Below are 16,086 nucleotides of genomic sequence, written 5' to 3'. Positions count from 1 at the left end.
GTCAAGATACCGGGTTCCATCGACATCTTCACAGTGATGTTCGACACGTCTGCTCAAAGCTTGCCTTTGGTTTCAGCTCAACGTCGAGGAACACACCCAGATCAGGGTCAACATAGAACCATTCTCTGCCGGCGCTGATAGTTCGAAGGCGCCCAAAGTCCAAACACGGAGACTCGCATGGGACACATTCGACGTTGAGGAGATGCTCAGCATTTAGTTCAGGAACTCAATGAAGACTCCATCGCCGTGGCGCTCGCCGTCGAGCTGGGGATCAACATCAAGATCATCAGCATAGAGGCCACCCTCGACGTTGAGCGGCTCTTTTTCTCCTCCGCCTTACAGGAGGACACAGAAAGCGACGCCGCAGGAAACCCAGACTATAGTGTCTTATGCTCATCAAGGACAGAGGGACCAGAGATCTCCCCTCTCTGAAGCTTCTGTGCACCTATCTCCCAGACGGTTATTACCAGTGAGACACTGGCAGAACCCTACGACTGCTCAAATGGATCAGCCTCAGGACTCCTCCATTCCTCTCCACCGATCACCTCTAGCTCTGCTGGCACAAGCTGTAGATCTCCTACAACTGCTCCTTGACTTCACAAGCATTCTCATACTGCAAGTCTTCCACAGAGAAGACCAAGAAATGCCACACCGACCTGTAGGCGTTGTATACCGCCTAGGCATAAGTTTGCTACATGGTCCTTGTCCACGCACTCATCAAAGAAAGATTATTCTCCTACTCTGACGGACAGCCCACATTCAGGGGTCTCACCAATGGATGTCATTAACACCTTCCACGAGGTATTGGCTAGAAGGGTGCATATATTGAATATAGACATGCCTACTGCTCCTGCAAATTCATCAGTCATTTTTGAGACTCTACACCAGAGATCCACTTTAAGACCGTTGCTGCCCTTGATGCCTGGGCTCATTCAGCTGTTGATGGACACCTACCTCATGCCGGCCTCCCTCAAGTCGGCTCCTGCTAGGATTTTGAAAAAAATACAAAGCACCGGAGCACGATCCACTATTCTTGAGGGGGGATCCTCCACTGGGTTCAGAGATCGTTGCAGCAGCAAAGAAGACCCATGCAGTAGCGTCTTCATCTACTGTCCCACCAGATAAAGAAATCAGATCCCAAGATTCCTGGAATAGAAAAGTGTGTGGCACATCTGATTCCTTCTTCAAGGTATCCAGTGCATCATCCCTCTTGGGGCATTACGGTAGGTCCTCATCGGACTCTCTTGAAAGGTTCAAAGACAAGTTGCCCAAGGAAGATTGGCAGGATTTTGAGGAGGTCTGGAAAAGATGTCTGTCGCAGGTGCAGGACATACAATGGTGGGCCTCATAATCAGAGGGTTTCAGTCCCTCAGTAGTCTCAACGTCAGCAGCAGCATCAACCCAGAGTGCACAACCAAGATCGCCGCTCTACATGCGGCCGGGGAGCTCTACGCCAGACCTCTACTTACATTAAGACCCCAGCAAAGCAATGAACAATCGCTACCTTCGTCGCTGTTCTCCACTCCATTGGGAGGAAATATTGGAAATCATTTTCAGGAGTGGTGCTACACTACGAAAGATCAATAGGTATTGAATATGCTGAAAATGGTTACCCTTTATCTGTTTGGAAGGCCGGACTGGATTTCTGTATGGGCCTAGAGGCCCCCATTTATGTGGCGCGGGGGTGCCCACGTAAACATTATAAAATCTGGAAGCGATGGGCAGAGTACAGGGGGTTGGAACTGGCACCCACTTCGGTGGAATAATTGCGTGGGTAGCGGACCATCTCCTCCCTATTGGTGGGGAACATGTAACACTTGATTGCCGGGCGCCGCAGGGCCTTAGAGACATGGTGTATGGTGAAGACAGAATTGTAGCTGTGTACGGATTTGCAGCCTTGACTAACTGGGCGGTGCGATGGGTGGGGGGGTGGGGGTGGGGATGGTTTTATGTTCCTTTAAGTTGGGGGACTGCCTTTGTTCTGCATGTATTTGTATTTTGTACTTATACCGCGCAACTATCACCCAACGGGTATCTTGGCGCTCGGACTGTGATGGAGAGAAACTTCTGAACTAACAAAGTGTGTAGCAGCCGTGACAGAAAGAACGAGGGAAGATAGAAAACGGATACCGATCAAAGAATGGGAGAATTAGGAGGCCATATGCCCCACCCTGGGAAAAAGCCAAGTCTTCAAACTTCGCCTGAAATCCATCAAGGAGTTGGCCTGTCTAATATTCAGGGGGAGTTCATTCCAAAGTCGCGGGGCCACTTTACTAAAGGCCCTACCTCCCATCCTTGCCTTCTTGATCCTACCAGTGTTTAGCAAGAAGGCATTTGATGAACGGAGAGTCCTTTGAGGCTTGTACCAGGATATTTTCTCCTGTAGAGTGATAGGGCCAAGACCGTGTGCCGCTCTGTATACAATGCACAGGGATTTAAATTTAGCCCTTTCCATCATGGGAAGCCAATGAAGTTCTTGAAGCGCCAGCGTGGTTGAGGAGCCACGTTTCCTATTCAGCGCCAGTTTGGCTGCCATAGACTGGACCCTCTGCAAACTCTGGTAGATGTAAAGAGGAGCTCCTAGATACAGAGAGTTGCAGTAGTCCAGCCTACTTAAGATGATACTACGAACCACCACAGGTCTTTTCTCCACAGGCAGGAGAGGTAGAATCTTCCGTAGGGCTTTCATGAGAGCACAGCACACCCCCACTGTTTTTTTAGATTGAGAGGCCATCTGTAGATCATTATCGAACATGACCCCCAGATTCCGCACCGTTGTCACTGGGATCCACATCTGGGGCCATTCTGAACTCAAAAGGCAAATCTCTTACTCCCGCTGGGGGGCAGTAGAGCACCTCAGTTTTGCCAGTTTTGCCTCCGTTGAATTGCAGTGAGTTAGCCCTGAGCCAGTCCGAGGTCTGACGCATACACTTTTGGAAATCTTCCATATTCAAAGCTCCTTTGCCCTCCAGTGAGAACACTAGTTGGGTATCGTCCGCGTAGTTAATAAGATCGATCCCATACGCTTTGATAATAGGGATTAATGGCTGCAAATAAATGTTGAAAAGGATCGGGCTGATAGCCGATCCCTGAGGGACCCCATGTTCCATCAAGGTCTTACTGGAGGTAAAAGGGGGCAAAGAGACCACCTGTTGTCTCCCTGCGAGATAGGATTGTATCCATCTCAAGGCACATCCCTTCACTCCCAAATGCTCCAGCCTCTTCTGTATTTTTTATTAGTTATTTCATGAGAAAAATGTCAAAGAAGGTATGCGTAATTTTGCTGTTGCGGAAGTCTCTGGGTCATAGAGCTTCGCTAAATGTGTATTTGACGAATAAAATATGTTTACAAAAAAAAAAAATGGTTACCCTTAACGGTTTAGTCATCCACCGCAGGCGATTCCTCCAGTAAAATCTGTCTGCCACCAGTTACAACTACTGCAGTGAGAAGTTTCCACTCTCCTACAAATGTCCACTATAGAGGGATTTCCCACTTCACAAAGAGGAAAGGGAGTGTAATCTCGATATTTTTTGGTGTGAAAGAAAGGGCCCCAAGCTGAATTCAGACCAATATTGAACCTACGTCTCCTGAGCAAGCCATCCGCAGAGAGAAATTTTGTATGCGGACTCCAACAGGGAGACTGGATGTGCTTGACAGACCTGCAGGATGCGTATTTTCATGTGCCAATCAACCCACAACATCAAAGGTTTCTATGCTTCATGGTAGGAGCCAAGCATTACCAATACAAAGTATTATCTTTCGGAATAAAGTCGGCCCCACAGGCTTTTATCCAAGTGCATTGTCATGGTAGCAGTGGCCTAGCGTCGGTAAGGGCTGTTCGTCTATCCTTATCTGGACGACTGGTTGCTAAGGAGTTCTTCTCCTTAATGCGCAAGAGACCAATGTCAAACATGTCTAGACTTGCTTCAGGGGCTGAGTCGCCACGTCAACTTTGCCAAGTCAGTTCATCAGCCAACCCAAAGGATACACTATCTGGGCGAGACACTGGACTCCAAGGTTGGAAGAGTGTGTCCTTCGGAGGAGAGACTGTCCTCTATAACCCTAAAGTGCAGCCAAATTCTTCTCACTCTTCAGCCGTCAGTCCGGCAGATTGCTCTCCTCTGGGATCAATGGCATCTTCATAGTTCTCAATGTTAGATTGAAAATGAGACCCTTGCAGCAGGATCTGGAAGACAAATGGAATCAACGTACAGCTCAATGGGACAACAAAGTTAGTCTCTTCCAGTCAGCAACGGCCTCTCTCCCATGGTGGACTCGTTGCAAAAACATTCTGGTGGGAGTCCCATTCTATCAGATCCCGCCAACTCAGACCCTGATCACGGCGCTTCTCTCCAGGGAGGTGGGCCCACATGGGTCTTCTTCAAACACAGGGTCTGTGGTCAACCAAGTAACAGGCACATCACATTACTAAGCTGGAGCTACGAGCAGTGCATCTAGCCCTCAAGGCGTTCTACCCCTCCATTCAGGACAGCTCCCTATTGGTCCAGACGGACAATACAACCACTATGTACTACCTGAACAAGGGGGAGACCTGATCTCGACTCTATACCTGTAGGGTCAAACGATTTGGCATTGGCTCCTGGCCAGACGACTCACCATTGCAGCGATTCACCTTCCAGGGATTCAAAACACTCAAGCAGACTCCTTGAGCCTTCATTGTGCAGACAATCAAGACTGGGTTCTGCACGACGACGTAGTAGCAGACCTTCTCAGGGAATGGGGACAGGCACCCATAGATCTCTTTGTGGACAACACCAACCTAAAATGTCAAGATATTACTGGCCAAGAACAAAGAGAAATGCCCTTTTGATCGAATGGTTCAGGGCCTTTTTGTCACACTTTTCCAACAGTTCCTCTCATACCGAAAGTCATAACCAAGCTGTACCGCTCCAGAGCCAGGATGATTCTGATTGCTCCAGACTGGCCATGCCAGTGGTGGTATCCGGACCTCCTACATCTCTCAGAGCTACCACACAGGAGGCTTCCATGCAACCAGGATCTCCTCTCTAAATTGAACAGCACAATTCATTACCCTAACCTTCCCTCGCTGAACTTGGTAGCATGGCTCCTGAGTTCCTACAATCTGGCCATCTAGGACTTCCTCAGGAGTGCATGAACATTCTAAGAGAATGACAAAGACCTTCCACTCGACGCTCCTATACGTTTAAATGGAAATTATTCAATATGTGGTGTGTACATAAAGGTTTCCATCCTTTGCAGGGAAAAGAGGAGGTAATACTACCATATCTCCTACATTTCTTTCACAAAGTGCACCTTGCAGATACTACAACATATAGAAAGTCATCTTCCCAACCATCGTTTTTCCGGTGGTTAAGGATTTTTTGCGAGGGTTAAAGAAAGTCTTCCCACCAGTTTGTTCCCCTTCCCCTCCTTGGGAACTCAATCTGATCCTATGTAAGCTCATGGGTCCCCCTTTTGAACCGATACACAGAGCAACCCTACAGCATCTCACGTGGAAAGCTGCTTTCTTAGTAGGAATCACCTCGGCACGTAGAGTGAATGAAATCCAAGCCCTCTGTTCTAAAGAGCCGTACACAGTCTTTCACAGCAGCAGGTTAGTGATGTGAACTCACCCTTCGTTTTTGCCTAAGTTAGAATCTGACTTTCACATCAATCAGACTATTTTACTGCCCCCTTTCTTTCATAATCCCACCACACCAGCTGCAAGGTGTATCCGTTTTTCAAACCTTAAGAGAGTATTGAAATTCTACTTGGACAAGACTAAGACCATTAAAAAATCTGATCATTTATTTGTTAATTGCAGTTACATTTGAGCAGGTTTTCCAGCCTCCAAACTATCCATCTCCAGGCGGATGAGTAGTTTGTGGCTACACCCAAGGCTTGCTTCACAACAGGAGAAGCAGCTACTGTGGCCCTGCTCCACAATGTTCCCATCTCGGAGATCTGCAAATCAGCCACTTGGAGGTCGGTACAAAAGTTCACAAGACACTATTGTCTTGATTCAGATAACGAGAACAGACACTCAAGTAGGCCAGGCCTCTTTGAGAAATGCATTGCAATGCTGAGAACAGCAGCTCTGGAATCTTGGTCATTTGTCCTCAGAGAGAAGGGATGGGCTCGCTGCTCAATTCAGTGCTTATGACTATTGATGAGGATCTCATTGAAGAGAAGGATAAGTTACTTTCCTATGAAGCTTGTTCTCTCCCAGGGGTATCCTCATCAAAGTCAAAAGCAGCCCGCCCACCTCTCCGGACAAATGATCAAGCAATAATTGATCTCTTTGTGCCCTGATCTTCGGATCTCTGCAAAGAATGGCTGACCTAACTATCACCACAGAGGCATGATGGAAGGCGGGGGTTGGTCATGGCTGCCTTAAAGGCACGGTGCCAGTTCTTTCATTTTCTATGCTGTTATGGGTTTTTCTACTGCAACCTATGGGCAGTTGATTGTCTTTGCTTACCCTTTTTTCTTACTAATATATATATATATATATATATATATATATATATATATATATCTCTTTATTGATTTTAAAGAAATACATGTTTGTCCAACCTGTTTGGGACGTTACCGTACACAACCGTATTGTAGTAATAAGAGAGCACAAGAGAAGAGGCATAAGTGATAACATCTCTACAAAGCTGTGATAGTCCTTTCACCATGATATCCAGTTCTGTAGTGTTTGATCAACAGTCGGAGTACGCCCAGAACATATTTGAAACATTTTATTCTGCAAGCAAAGGGGGTGGTGGGGGCGATGCAACTCCTGTTTTGGGTGCTTCTATCTGTGGGAGGGGGAATAAGAGTCAAGAAACAGTGTGAGAGAATTAAAATCAGATAGATGTTTATTGAAACAAATGCAATTTATGGATGCATTGTCTAGTATTTTTAATTTTTTGTAATTTTATTTCAAATTGTCATCTCTACAAAAACGATAAACAAAGCACACTTTCCCATTTCCATGACAGTACAATGACAGTGGTTTCTTGCGGTCTTACATTCCAAGGCACAAATGGTACAGTAGTTAAGTGGTACTACATAGCATGTGAATACATTTTGCGCCCTCCAGCTAACCAGGAGAATAAAATACATTGCGAACCCAATCTCAAGTTATCCACAAGGCTAACGGTACATCTCCGTGCTACCACAGGTCCCGCTGTGCTACTCCCGTGCCCGCCAGGACTAGCTACTGTACTACGATACTGCAGGGCTGGTACTCTCTCTGCTCGGCCTGCTCCTTCAGTGGACTTGTTGTCTCCTTCTTTATTAGATCTATACGCACTATACAGCGCCCAGAAGTTCTTACGCCTATTGCGGGGAGGGAGGAGGTCGCTATAGTACTCCGTTTGGATGCTGCAGTACAGCATGTCATTCGCCCATTGGGCAGTCGTAGGAAGCGGTCCCTTCAACCAACAAATCTCCACTCTGCGCTTGGCCATCAGCAGTCCCATGTCTACCAGTCTACGTATCCCTTTAGGCACTGATTTAGAGTAGCCAAGCAGAGGCAGCTCCGGCTCCGGCTCAAGCTCCTGCCCTGCAATCGCTGCCATCTCTAAGAAGACACTTTCCCAGAACCTCGCAATCCCCGGGCAGAACCACGGCAGATGCATGAAGTCAGCCACCCTTTCGTTGCAGCGCTCGCACCTCGAGTCGTCCCTCAAGCCATATCTGCAAAGCCTTTCCGGGGTATAATAAACACTATTGAGATATTTGAAGTGAATCAACCGGTGTCTGCCATTGAGGGAAGTGCGTTTCGTACTGGTGCAGCAGTGCGTCCATGCTGCGTAGTCTATTTCCCTTTTTAGGTCCCATTGCCATGCTAAGCAGGCCTTAGTTCTCCCTATAGGACATGGTAAGTTTGTAGTTTTTGGATACTAGTCTCGTCAGTTTCGGTTTTTATAACGAGTGGAAGGGCGGCTAGCTCTGGAGGTCCCGCTAGGTCACTCCCCAAAAGCTGATATAACGTATGCCTGGTTCTATGAAACTGGAATCTGGTGAGGAGAGTGGGCGTAGTGTCCCCTTTTTCCAAGCTTTCCCAGTTTCTTGCCGTGCCACCCTCAAACAAGTTACCTATAGTTCTGACCTCTATGGAATTGTACGCACAAACTACACCTTTGTCTCTACATGGAGGCAACCAGTGGCACCACTCCAGCAGCGGGTGCAAGAGGTGAATACAGGATCGCTCCAGCCTGCAACTTTAAGAGGTGGTGCCATGCATGTGTAGTCGCGTTGACTGAGTCTAATATACCAGTCCTACGATCTGGAGGGGAAAAGAGCAGCATGGGTAATGGGCGGGGGAAGCCACCGCTCTCTCAATGCGCAGGTGGGGGGTGTCCAGCGGGCCGTGTATCCAGTGATAAGCATGTGCACTTTGCGCGGCCCTATAGTACAGGTCTAGATCAGGTGCTCCCAATCCTCCCATGTGATAAGGTAACCTGAGAATTTGCCATTTAACGCTAGGTTGTTTGCCCGCCCATGCCAGCTTAACCATCAATGTTGTGAGCCTCTAAAAAAATACACTTGGGAGAACCATCGAATGTTGGTAAAGAGGAACAGAAGTGAGGGAGTATCACCATTTTCATTATAGAGATTCTGCCTAGGAGAGACCATGGTAATCGGATCCAGCCTTCAACCTCACCCTCCTGCTTACTGATCAGAACGCCATAATTTTCCCTAATGACAATATCTGAGTCTGAGTGTATCTGAATACCTAGGTACCGCACTGAGTCCGTCGTCCACTGCAACGGGAAGTCTGGTTCAAACCGAGTCGTGGCAGGGGTAAGTGGAAATATGATGGACTTCGACCAGTTAACACGCAGTTCTGACACCCTCCCCCCCCCCCCAAAGCAAATTATTTCTCGTAGTACAGATGAAAAATGGCGTTCAGGGTCGCGAACATGTAGGAAAGTGTCATCCGTGTAAGTCGAAACTATGAGTTCATAGCCTGGAATACTAACACCTCTATACCTATGGTATTCGCGGAGCACACAGGCTAAGGGTTCTCCCACCAAAGCATAGCGAATCGGGGAAAGCGGGCAGCCTTGTCTCGTACCTGTAGTGATATATATCGGATCAGTTAACAGATCACTGATTTTTTTATTCTGGCCATGGGCATACAGTACGGCACATCCAGCAACTGTAGGAAGACCTCCCCCAGCCCCATCCTCGACAAGATCTGTCTCATGAAGGGCCATTCAACTGAGTCGAATGCCTTCTCCATGTCGAGAAACCCTGCGACTGCTTGGATGTCCGGCTTGGTATGCTGGTTCGCACCAAACACCGTGCGTACGTTGTAGGTGAGGTTTCGGCCCAGAACAAACCCCGCCTGTTCCGGAGCAACCAATGTTGGGACCAATGGAACCAATCTATTCGCCAGGATTTTTGCATACATTTTAGTGTCAACATTAAGCAAAGAGAGAGGTCGATACGACGAACATTCCTCAGGGGGTGTGTCCAGCTTCAGGATAGCAACGATAATCACCTCCCTCATAGAAGGAGGAATCGTATCTGATACGCACAAATCATCAAAGTGTGGCTAAGTGTGGCAAGAGCAGATCTATGTAGGCCTTGTAGAAGGCAACAGTCAGGTCGTCTGCCCCTGGGGCGCTGCCTGGTTTCATACTGGCGAGTATTTCATCTTTCTCCAGAGGGCGCTTCAGGAATTCACGATGTGTGTTAGTCCGCCAGGGCAGCTTAATATGGGTTAAATAATCCAAAATGTCCTCCTCTGTACCTGGACTACTAGAAGTGTATAGTTTCTAGTAGAATTGCCTGAATCTCTCTGCTATGGCTGTGTCAGCAGTGAGTGCCTCTCCCTCAGCTGACTTAATTTCAGAGACGGCTGTATTTCCACGCCGCTTCTTTAATAGCTGGGCAAGTACCCTACCCAGGCGTTCATCCTCCACCGTAGGTGCGAGCCGTCGCATATTTACCGAGGTGTTCGATTTTAGCGGCATCGTGGAATTCCTCTAGCTGGGCTTTGAATTCTCTCAATACCTCATCATGCCGAGATCAACACCTTACTAAAGAAACCCAAGGCAGACCCTAAGGACCTCAAGAACTTCCGTCCCTACTCCCGTTTTCGGCGAAAGTCATCGAGAAGATTGTCAACAGGCAACTAGCCTCCTTCCTCGAAGAGAACAGCATCCTGGACTCGTCCCAATCCGGATTCCGCGGCTACCACAGCGCCGAAATAGCCCTCATCGGCATCACCGACGACATCAGGACCCTGCTGGACAACAAAGAAACCATGGCCCTCATCCTCCTGGACCTTTCGGCCGCCTTCGACACAGTCTGCCACCACACCCTACGCACACGCATCCACAACGCAGGGATCCGCGACAAAGCCCTGGACCGGACCACCTCCTTCCTCACCGGCAGAACCCAGCGTGTACGCCTCCCTCCTTTCCGATCTAAAGACACCAAGATCATCTGCGGCGTACCCCAAGGATCGTCCCTCAGTGTACATGGCACCGCTCGCCAACATCGTCAGATCGCACGACCTCAACATCATCTCATACGCCGACAACACCCAGCTGGTCCTCTCCCTCACTAAGTCGCCCACCACCGCCAAAACCAACCTCCACGAAGGAATGAAGGCCATCGCCGAATGGATGATCAGCCGCCTGAAACTGAACTCGGACACAACGGAGGTCCTCATCCTCTGCTCCACCCCTTCCGCCTGGAACGACTCATGGTGGCCGGCCGCGCTGGGAGCTGCACCGACGCCCACTGACCACGCATGCAACCTGGGGGTCATCCTGGACTCATCGCTGTCAATGATCCAGCAAGTCAACGCCGTCTCCTCCTCTTGCGTCAACACCCTCCGCATGATCTACAGATGAATCCCCACCGGAACCAGAAGGAGGGTCACCCAGACCCTTGTCAGCAGCAGACTGGACTACAGCAACGCCCTCTACGCGGGAACCTCGGCCAAACTCCAGAAACTACTACAACGCATACAGAACACCTCTGCACACCTCATCATCCACATTGCCCACCACAGCCACATCACATCCCACCTGAGAGACCCGCACTGGCTCCCCGTCAACCAGATCACCTTCAAGCTCCTCACCAACGCTGACAAAGCACTCCACAACACCGGTTCAGCTTACCTCAACGAATGACTCCCCTTCTATACCCCGAACCGCCAGCTTCGCTTCGCTGACCTTGCCACAGTCCACCGCATCCGACGAGCGACCACCGCGGCAGATCTTTCTCCCACGTCGCCGCCAAGACATGAAACACCCTCCCCACCCAGGACCTTCTGGCCTTCAGGAGACTTCTCAAGACCTGGCTGTTCGAGCAGTAGCAGCTTCCCCCTGAGTAGTGCGCTCTACAAATGCATTGCTTGCTTGATTGATTGATTGATCATCAGCGCCAATATGAAGAGACGCCTCTAGGTTAGCTAATACAACTTTTAAATCTGCAAGCCTCTTACGCAGCGCCCTAAGGACTCCTGAGTGTTTGGACATGGTAATACCACGTATGTAAACTTTGAATGCTTCCCACACCACCTGAAAGCTCTCCACGGAACCCACATTTTTATCAAAGTATATTTCAATTGTTTCAGCTAGCTCTGCTTGAAATACTGGATCCAGCAGGGAGTACGAGGGGAACCTCTAAGTGAAAGGGGGTACAGTTTTCTGGGGGACATCTAAAGCTAGCAAAACCGGAGAATGGTCTGAAAGTGTGCGGGGAAGGACCTCGCATGACCGTGTGTGGTCGTACAGCTGTCCGGTGGCCAACCAGTAATGTATGCGTGTATGTATGTTGTGGAATGCTGAATAATGCATGTACCCCCCCTTTGTCAGGGAACCTCTGCCTCCACACATCGTGTAAGTCTGACTGTACCATGATATCTGTGAGCACTCTAGCTGCTGCCGTGACTCTTCTTACTGGTCCTCCCGAGTGGTCTCGGTCGGGATCCAAAACTAAATTAAGGTCCCTTCCCCAGAGTTGCTGTCCGGCCCCACAGTTGCGCACCCTATCGGACAGGGCGGTATAAAAGCCAGGGTTGTCGTAATTGGGCCCATATACATTAATTATAAGCATGTCTAACCCCTGCCCCTGACATTTGGATATGACAAATCGTCCGTCCACATCTGTTACCAAAGGTTCGAGTGAGAGGGATGATCTAGGGCGAACCCAAGTAAGCACCCCACGGGCATGTGTGGTAAATCCCGCTGCATGGGCGAAACCCTGCACCCCCTTACTGCGAAGCATGGGGCTGTCGAGAGAAAGGTGTGTTTCCTGCAGTAATGCAATGTCTATTTTGTGTCTCGACAAGTATGCTAGAACCTTTTGCAATTTCCTGTGGTCATTAAGACCCCTCACATTCCATGTGAGAGCACGTATTTTACCCTGCGCTGGAGCCTTATGGGAAGAACTACCAACTGTGTTGTGATCAGGTGCTGTTGGGCTATTTGTATCCGCCATGGGAACCTACAATTTGCGCATTCGTCATGTGTAATGAGTAGTGTCCACAATCCATGACAAACCAAACAAATCCCCATCCCATCCCGCCACCGACCCACACCAGGCGTTTCCCAACAGTGCCTGGGCGATAAACTGGGAAACAGTCCCCTAGTACCATCATGAAAAACAGTAAACTTAAACAACTCAATGAGAATCGAAAAGGTTCACCCCTCCCCTACCTCCAAGGCACGGTTCCCCAAGTGTGTGTTTCACCCGTTGGCAGAGGTAGCATGTTCTCCAAAAAAGAAGAAAATAAGGCTGGAAAACCCAAATCGGGACTCTGCTCCGCACACCATCAGCATGTCATGAAACATCTGAAGGAGATGGGGGATCTCCAACCCCCTCTACTCACATGTCTTACTGCAACAGTGGTCATCAACTTGGCTAAGCCTCAGCAGCAAATTCTACCCTGACCCGTAAACCTTATTTATAGGTCCCAAACTGTATCAGCGGTGATACTAAGATTAACAAAGTCACTGCAGTTCACAGGCCCCTCAAGCATTATTAAGAGAACTTTCATCAATAACCCCATGAGCGACCTGCTTATCTGTATTAAGGGCAGGCCAAAGTTCAGTCCTGTTCTTCCAGACGGCCACCAACTCTGCCCCTTCCCAGGAGCCTCTCTCCGGGCTACGCCGTTTATCTTTAGCCCAGTTCTTCAGGTCCTTCTGTAAGACTTTAGGGTCTGTGAAGATTCACGACTGGTCTTGACGGTTGACTCCGAGTCTAGCCGGGTATAGCATGGCATAGTCTATGCTTTGCTCCTTGAGCTGTTTCTTCAAGGGAGAAAACTGCCGGCACTCTTCTTGTACTCTTAGCGTGAAGTCCGGAAACAGTGAGATGGTAGAGCCTTCGTATTGCAGAGGTTGCTTGTCTCTGGCGGCCTTCAGCGCTGCGTCCCTGTCGCGGTAATTAAGTAGCTTCGCTATAATTGGTCTCGGGGTCGCGCCCGGCGTCGGGCGAGGGCCCAGGGAGCGGTGTGCCCTTTTGACCACGAACAAAGGCGAGAAGGTTTCGCTACCAAGGAGCGTAACTAGCAATTTCTCAACAAATTGTTCCATCTTGCCAGTCCGGGTCGATTCCAGTAGGCTCGTGGTTCTTAGGTTACTGCGCCGAGAGCGCGCCTCCAGGTCCTCAGTCTTATCCTGCAGAACCTGCATCACTCTCCCCAATTGTTTGTGGTCGTCATCTAGTGTTGTCTGGGCCTCCTCCACTTCCGTGACCCGACGGTCCGTCATGTCCAACCGTTCTGCATGTTTGTCACATCTTTCAGGCATTCTGTCCATGCGATAGGAGAGAGAGTCCATCTTGGAGCCCAGGACTGAAAGGCTGCTCTGTAAATCTTTTTCCATCGCAGTGAGCATAGTGCGATAGTAGCCATCTGCTTCTTCTTGGGGTGGATCCTGCATGTTATCGCCATCTTCTGCAGCAGCGTCACGCCCCTTAGATTTCCGCTGATCGAACGTTCGTTTCGGTTGTGTTTTGTCAACTCTGCCATCACTGCAGAGGGACTATCACTTTTCCAGGCTTAAAACTAAGTTGAACCGAGTCATACGCCGCTGACACAACGCAGGTCCCCAGGGTGCAGGCTCTCAATCAGAGTGGGCCTCCCTGGAGCGGTGTAGGGATCAGAGCGTCTTGCTGCCAGTCAGGGGCCGACACCACCCAATTCGTAAGACCAAATGGTTTCCTAGGTCTCTGGCGTCACCGTGTCAGCTCTGGCGCCCGGCACGTTGCGCGGGCCCCCACTCGCAGGATCATTCAGAGTAGAGCAGGCGCCCGTTGTGGTTCAATGTCCAGCCCTCCACAGTACACGTGTCGCTTGGAAAGGCGTTCCTGTCGTCTAATAGCCCGTGGGGAGTCCGCTTGTTTATAGCCACACAATGAGCATCCCAAGCCCCACAGGCTCATCACCAACGCCTCCGGGGCCGCCAATCGCCACCAGTATCACCCTCTCCTTGCGATCCCGCTCAGGTACACCCGCGGGGGCCCGCAACGAGTGTCCCACCCTCTGGGGAAGCTGGACACTGCCAGACGGCTGCCGCTTGTGTTCCGGCCGGGATGATGCAGTTTGGGAGATCCGTCACTCCCGCGATCAAAACGGCGGGTCGCGTCTTTCCCACAGCGCAGCACCAAGTGCCCCAAGGTTTAGGCTGTCAGGTTTCCAGATGGCGTTGCTCGCCGCACAGCTGCCGCGCCACAGTAGGGACACCGCATGTGCCTATTTTCGCACCGCAGCTGCAATGCATATGGCCACCACTTCGCTGTGTCGCGCAGCAGCAGCAGCATCTCTGCTAACAGCCGCCTACTGCACGGGCCAAAGCAGTCGAAGCACCGAACTTGCCTACTTGCTGTGAGTGTCCACTGCCAGCTTACTGCATGTAGAAAGGGTCTCCGCCCAGGACTCGCACTCCGCCGGCGCGGCGCCAACTCCTCCAGCCCGTATTAGGGTGCAGGTCTTTGCCGTGTCTCGATGCGTTAGGCCGCCTCAGCTCTGTACGGCAGCCTGGGGATCCCGGCCCACTCCTGTCACGTATCGGCCGAGGTCCCTTACCTCGCAGGCGGGCAGTTGCAGGAGTCTGAGTCAGCGCGCGCTCCGTACCTAAGCCCTTCCGGCACCACAAACAGCCCCAGAGAAGCAAGCAGCAGTCTTTAGATGCCGGATAATTGCAGGATAGATTGATAGTCGTGCAGAGCTTCTCACTTAGGCGGCCATCTTCGTCGTGAGCAAGCATCGCCCCCCCCCCCCCCCCCCCAAGTATTGTCTAGTTGTCTGGTTTTGGTTAAGGCTGCATTTTTTAGCTATGGGAAAATTATATATATATATATATATATATATAAATATAGTAGAGAAATTTAAGCAAATACAGTTAGCGATATCAGTGGCTGCGACGACTTTGCAAAATAGAACAGGTTCGTGCAAGGAAATGCAAAGCTCTGGTTGGCTACCAACACTTTAACCAGGAAGTGTTGGCAGCCATCTTGGGACTCTGCTCCAGAGTTTGCCATCTAGCAAAAAAGACATTCTCCAGAATCGCCTGTACTTCATTCGCCTGGTAGGACATCTCCACAAAGCCTGTTTTCTGGATTAAAGGCTTCTTGTGAGAGGCAGAGCTGCAGTTTAAATTCTAGACCTGTGGGGGAAGTGCATCAAGTACGACAATTCCCCGTCGAGTCGGTGTATGTTGAAGCATATTTTTGGTTTGAAGTTATCCCTGTTTTTAATATTGATGGTGCTGGGAGTAGGGTAGCAAAGCTTTAGCTGGTTTCTAAGACTGAAGGATCTGCAGAGTATGGTATTCCTCAACAGTAACTGCCCACCACCTTTAGCTAATGTCTGCAAGAGTGCTCTTCCTGCAGTTGCAAAGTCACTTTTCTTTTGGCTGTCTTGGGGAGAGGGAGGAGGAATGTCCCCTTGCAGCAAATGAGTGTGGCGAGCATCTGCAGTAAGCATAGGTTTCATGTCTTTAACCCCTGCGTGCAATAACACCTTTTCTATTCCTCTCCTGATTCTTCATACCCATGGTCCTGACTTGGGATTCCACTGGTGGAGGTTTTAAGTGAGAATCTGGGGTTGTAAGCACTAGCTTGCCCAATAACCCTGC

The 16,086-nt window shown here is 49.8% G+C and overlaps 1 protein-coding gene across 23 annotated transcripts in view; it reads left to right on the top strand.

Moving 5' to 3' along the window:
• Positions 1-16,086, top strand: part of MADD (MAP kinase activating death domain) — a 987,832-nt gene that overhangs the window by 263,781 nt on the left and 707,965 nt on the right. The window lies entirely within an intron of this gene.

The sequence above is a fragment of the Triturus cristatus genome, chromosome 3_1, assembly GCF_964204655.1.
Source record: "Triturus cristatus chromosome 3_1, aTriCri1.1, whole genome shotgun sequence".
Taxonomy (NCBI): domain Eukaryota; kingdom Metazoa; phylum Chordata; class Amphibia; order Caudata; family Salamandridae; genus Triturus; species Triturus cristatus.
Note: the sequence above shows the minus strand (reverse complement) of the source record. Positions and strands in the feature narration are given on the sequence as shown.